The sequence below is a fragment of the Amphiura filiformis genome, chromosome 17, assembly GCF_039555335.1.
Source record: "Amphiura filiformis chromosome 17, Afil_fr2py, whole genome shotgun sequence".
In the NCBI taxonomy this organism is placed as follows: Eukaryota; Metazoa; Echinodermata; class Ophiuroidea; order Amphilepidida; family Amphiuridae; genus Amphiura; species Amphiura filiformis.
In genome coordinates this window covers 8,991,956-8,998,001 of record NC_092644.1, presented here as the reverse complement: position 1 = coordinate 8,998,001, position 6,046 = coordinate 8,991,956, and the positions used below count along the sequence as shown (strand labels likewise).

The window sequence follows — 6,046 nt, the reverse complement described above, 5'->3', positions numbered from 1 at the left end:
AACTACTGGTTAACATTACGGTAACCAACCAGTTGGGCAAAGCATGTTGGGCAAAATATAACCAATAGTTGGTTAAACACTATGAATGGGAAGTTCATTTCATTGTTCATATTTTAACCAATTGGAGACACATTTGAAGGTAGGAAATTATATTATAAACATTTTATCACTTAGTTTAAGTGTGTGCGAGGCCAGATTGTGAGCAAGACTTACAATGCTTTATCGACGGCAGCTACCACCACAACGTTGAACCGGTAAGCGTAACATTATCATGTTCTTTCAACACATATATTCAAGTGCAAGCCCTACAATTGGGTTCTTTTGAAAGCAAAAATGACGGGAGATATTCAACATTTTTTACCCCGGTATCCAAAAGATCTATCGTTTGAAAATCAATACACGTGTAGCGTGCATAGCCGAGATAGACGTGTATTGATTTAGTTTCCCTGCCTGTACAATATTCATCAAGCGTTGTGCACCAGACGTACTCGTACTCGATTGCTTATAAGTCACGTGATCTCATTTCGGTGCAATTTGCGAATGGGGTTTGAAAAGGTATATAAACCCATTTGTTGAGGTCTGTTCTACTATGGAGGTATATTATATACCTCCATGGTTCTACTATTACCAATAATGAGGTAAAATGTTAAGAAATTCCATTTTCTGAGGAGGATATATATATGCACCTCAAACACCACTGCGTCATGTAAGTCTATTAGACCCATATTTTCAGGTCTGTTTTACTACAAACAAATGAGGTAAAATCATCATCATAATAATTATAGATAATAAAAGCCAGACGTGTGGCGCTCATGCCGAACTTCAAAATATGTGTTCCCCGCTAAACTTCAGAGCGGATTGACGCCCCACACCGACATCGCCCGGTTAATAATTACATTATACATCAGAGACACTGAAATGAATACCCGGGATCGATACACGTGAATGTGCTATGCACGATGTGATATTCAGACGATAAATCTTTGGATACCGGGGTAGAAAATGATGAATATCTCCCGTAATTTATTTAGTCTAAAGAAGCCATATTTTGTTCCTTGCACTTGAATATATGTGTTGAACGGATATGATAGTCGGTAGCTTGCGTCTTGAGAAAGAACCGTGCGTCTTGAAATCAAAAACTGACAAAAATTCTGATTTTATATGTGCCGAACTATCCCTCGGCTCATTATGCGTCTCAAAGGTCGGAACAAAATGGCCATGCGTGGCTGTGGATTCAACCTACCATGGCGATTTATGCCATGAAGATATTGGGGCGATGACACTGTGCGCCCCTGACATTTATTATTTATAACTTTATGGGGTCAAAGCGTACATGATCATACTTTTTGTAGTCACTATTATCCTCAATAAATTTGATCATAGACTCTGTGTTTTGATTTTATACAATTTGATTGAATGTTCATACAATCGAGTGAATATTCTGCCATTCTATTGATAATTTATTTTCATCATTAAAGTGGTTGAAAGGTAAATTGAGATCATCATTGCAAAGGTCGCCGTGCCAATTATATGTGGATACATTTTTGTTTAACTTCGTCGCCAGTCAAATCGCTACAACATTTACGTATGCTGTGTTGCATAAAAACATATCAATTTCCTGTGATGTCTTATCGGGGTACTGCAACTATTCTATACTCCTTGGAAACGAGAGTCATGCCCATTTGTGGTTCCAGGCTTGGCTGAGCTCCTTCTGGTAGACGAAATGAGAATTTATGAAGAAGATGGGTGAAGATAAGGAAGAGTTCCATCAAAGCTAACTGTTCACCCAACATCGACGTTTTCCTGAACACAAAGAAAAACAATAAGTAGGGCATATGATTAATTAAAACATCCACAAAACTACCTATTTCGGGATCAATGTCGCAAAGTCATTTGCTTTAACACCTATATTCTTCTCTGGCTAACGTTGTCTGCATATTAAATATTCGCTCTTTTACTTTTATGATGACTTATATTACCGGTATTGGTGTTTCTTTGTATTCATTATATTATGTGTCCATTTGCCTCGCAAATCGGCCGCTGCTTTTAGGATAACACGCAGTATCTCAGAGCCATGTTATCACGGTTATTTTCCATAGCCAATACTGCACTTACTTCCAAAGTATCTGCATCATTATTAAAACACAGTTGTATTCAATTTATTGTAAATGCTCAAGGCTGCATTTTACTCAATTTGGAGCGAGCAGACAGATTTGCTTCCATGTCAAACCAATCACCTGACAGAACGTGACTGGTTTATCGCCTGGGTTTATTGTTTGCTAGGGTACCACAGTATCTGTTCGATTCGGTTCTTGGTAATGGGAATGATACATAATGGTCTATAACAAAGTCCTGTAACCCCCTGAAAGAAATCCCCTAATATTAGAACATGACTGTAATGTCAAAGAGCTTCAAGGGTATAAACAACCGAAAGATCTGGGCAGATCTTTAATGAAATGAAGTAAGTGAGCTGTGATCTATGAATTTAGCACAGCAACGTATTCGCAAAGTGAAACACGTGGAATCAGTCAAATTGAGGTTATATCAAAGGTACTGTACAATCAGCCATTGAACGAGTGGGATATAATGGATGACGCCATAAGTGCACAGCCATTCCGAAAGAAGGATTTATTTTGATCTTCGTCATTGAGAACTGATTCCATAAGCTTATTCCATAAGTCTTTCAGCTGGAAAAGAGTGGATTACCTATAGATACATGAAGAGCAAGAAGGAGTGAAAGGTGAAATTAACAGTTTCAGTGTCATCACTGCTAAACATGCTAAAGGATTTATATCCATTACCATAATGTTCTGATTCATTGATGAAAAATAGCAAATTGATCCACAGATGGACGCACGTGGCCTGTGCCCACACGGCAATTATAAATTACTTTAAAACTATTTTATCAAATGAACTCTGGTTTCCGGCAAATTATAGCTAATAGATGAGGCTTTCAGGTATGTAAACGCCTAATGATGGTTGAGAACACTTTTTAAAATCGCAACATTCGTTGGATCCCGCTTTTTATGGGACACCCTGTATAAGTGAAATATGATACATTCATACCAATCGAAAATGGGATCAACTCTTCCCTGCGATTCACTTTTCCATCAGAATCTAGAAATCTCTCTGGTTTAAATGACTCCGCTTCCTTCCAGATTCTTTCATCATGATGAATGGCCCATAGATTCGGTATCACCATCGTACCTTGTGGTATATCAAATCCACAAAGCTTAGTATCAATAGTAGCTGCTCTTGGCACTCCGAGAGGACCAATGCTACCAATGCGCTGTATTTCAAGAAGAGTTGCTTCGGTGTACGGAAGTCGAGGTCTGTCTTTTAAAGAAGGCATTCTATCCCGCTCAGTCACAGAATCCAATTCTACTTGGACCTTCTCTTGGATATCAGGATGCAGGATCATGTAAAGCAAACCCCACTTTAATGTTGTGGATGTAGTTTCCGTTCCAGCTCCGAATAGATCACCTACACACGATATGAAATCGTCATCGTCGAACCATTTAGCAATATCAGGATTTTCTTCCTGGATCTTCTCCCGATTGTCTAAGTATGTATCAATGAAATTGTGTGGATCCCCGGGAGTGTATCTCTCACTCGATAGGTCAATCATTTCTTTATAACATTTGTCATTTTGACTACCTAGTCGTTCGATGTTGTTAACCCCTGAGAATGGCAAGTATCGCATCCAAGGTACAAAGTTTGCAAGACCAGCGAATGAGCCATCTTTGAAGATTTGTACCAGACCATTAAGAATGCGCAATAGTTTCGGATCATCATAAGCTAAGCCATGTCCGAAAATGAGACAACACACGACATTGCAACTAGTCATTTCCAAGCAGTGAAATGGTGAGAATTCTTTGCCTTCATGTTCAGAAATAACATTACATAGACGTTGGATTTCTTCAGTGATTTGTTCTTCCAGTTTGAACTTCCCCATACCAAGATCACGGAAAGCAGCTAATGCGAATCGCCGTCGTATGCGTTGTACCATACTACTGTGAGCTCGAACAAGACCTGCAAGTGAAAAGTAAGAATGCATCTCGTAAAAAAAAAACTTGATTTACTATCCCACGGAAATTTCATACTTTCAAAATCCGAAATGTCGTCTTACCCAAGTTAAAGTTCAATAGACCGAATGAGAATTTTTCTTCATGATTCAAAACATATAAACATGATAATGTTATGTACAACCGATCAGTTCAAATTCTTTCTATGCCATTAGTGTTTTTCTCCTTCACTAGCTTTAACCATGCTCACTGCACACTCTATTATTCAGGAAGTTGAAATAACGCTATTTAAAGAGGAAAAGTTAAAATGAATATGGCACATCTACTTCAAATGTCCATCAAAAACATCAGCTATGCAGACGGAATATACTCAGGGACTTACAACTTACTTTTGTACTATAATTTGGAACAGTTTGGCGTAATGATCACGATTTTGAAGCTCCTTAAGGGATGGGGTATGAACGTTTGGACAGTATTTATTGTGGGACATTAGAGCACATCAGACATATCGAATTGCATTCTGAATACGAACAATGTCCTTCTGATATCAAATAATTTTGAATTTTTAAAATTCGCAATGTAATACACATTTTATAGCAAATGATTAAAAATTTACATTTTTGATATTTAACAGTACTCGAAGTAAACTTTATAAATCTGATGATTTATACTTTAAGTGTATCTAGGTGGGATGAAAAGCCGACGATCAATTGAAAATTTCGACCTTTCGTATTGAAGATATGGATTTTTTCCCAAAACACCAAAACAAATTAGGTCTTTTGGGAAAAAAATCCATATCTTCAATATGAAAGGTCAACATTTTCAATTGATCGTCGGCTTTTCCTCCCAGCTACATACGCTTTAAGAATATATCATTAGATTTATAAAATTTACTTCGAGGACTGTTATATATCAAAAATTTGAAAATATAAAATTTTAATAATTTGTCATAAAATTTTTATTATATCGTGAATTTCAAAAAATTGAAAATTATTTGATATCAGAAAGACATTCTTCGTATTCAGAATGCGATTCGATATGTCTGATGTGCTCTCATGTCCCACAAAAAATACTGTCGAAACGCTCATTCCAGATCCCTTAATTGGCAAAGACCCGATTGCAAAACTTTGCTGCTGCACCTACCTTTTCCAAGACGGTCCATTACAAAAACAAGAATTTCAGGTCTGTCATCAAACTCAGCAGCCTGTTTAAGAAACGCTTGACGCACGGACTCAAAATCGTTGAGAATAAGCACAGGAAAAGATCCAAATTGTAGGCGATAAACTGGTCCGTACTTCTCAGCTAATTGGTTGATAGTTTTATAGGGTTCCTTTGGATCGAGACTTGGGAGGTTACCTAATATGGGCCACCTGAATAGGGGACCCGGTGGTAACTTTCTTGCTGGTTTCCGATTATTTATGATGCTAAGATATAGTAACGCAAACGCAAATACAGCAAGGAGAATCGTTGTCCAGTCCTGGATGAGCGACTGAAGAATGCTATTCATTATATTCGCCATCTTTGAATTTGCCAAGTAAACCTATTCAATCGTTGTCACTTGATTGCCGATTTTATATGCTTGACCGGCGAAGTGACGAATTAATTCGGCCTATTGCAGGTGTACAGCGAACTTGACTTTATACCGAGTTGAAAGCTGTACCTGTACAGAGGCGCAAGCGTTGTTTATAATAATTGTTGGGTGTCTTTTTCTGATTGCGCAGTGAACTTGAACTTCTGGACAAAGTCAGGGAAAACTGCTGACCAGTTGTCATGCCAAATTTACGAGAACACGGCGTATAAATGTATTGCTGGATTTTCTGGAATAACACATATTCATTCATTCATTGTATTTTATTAAGTACGTAGGCCTCCAGCCCATAGTACAAAGCAAACAATAATTACACGGTGACAGACATTATTTACATGCATATGAAAGAAAAATCAACAATTTAGATTAATAGAGAAACATTATGTATCAGAATGCATATTATACCTGAGTTTGAGAGCAATATAAATAAACT

The 6,046-nt window shown here is 37.5% G+C and overlaps 1 pseudogene; it reads right to left on the bottom strand.

The window, feature by feature from the left end:
• Positions 1-703: 703 nt before the first annotated feature.
• Positions 704-5,544, bottom strand: LOC140138366 (cytochrome P450 2U1-like; annotated as a pseudogene).
• Between the last annotated feature and the right edge of the window lie 502 nt (positions 5,545-6,046).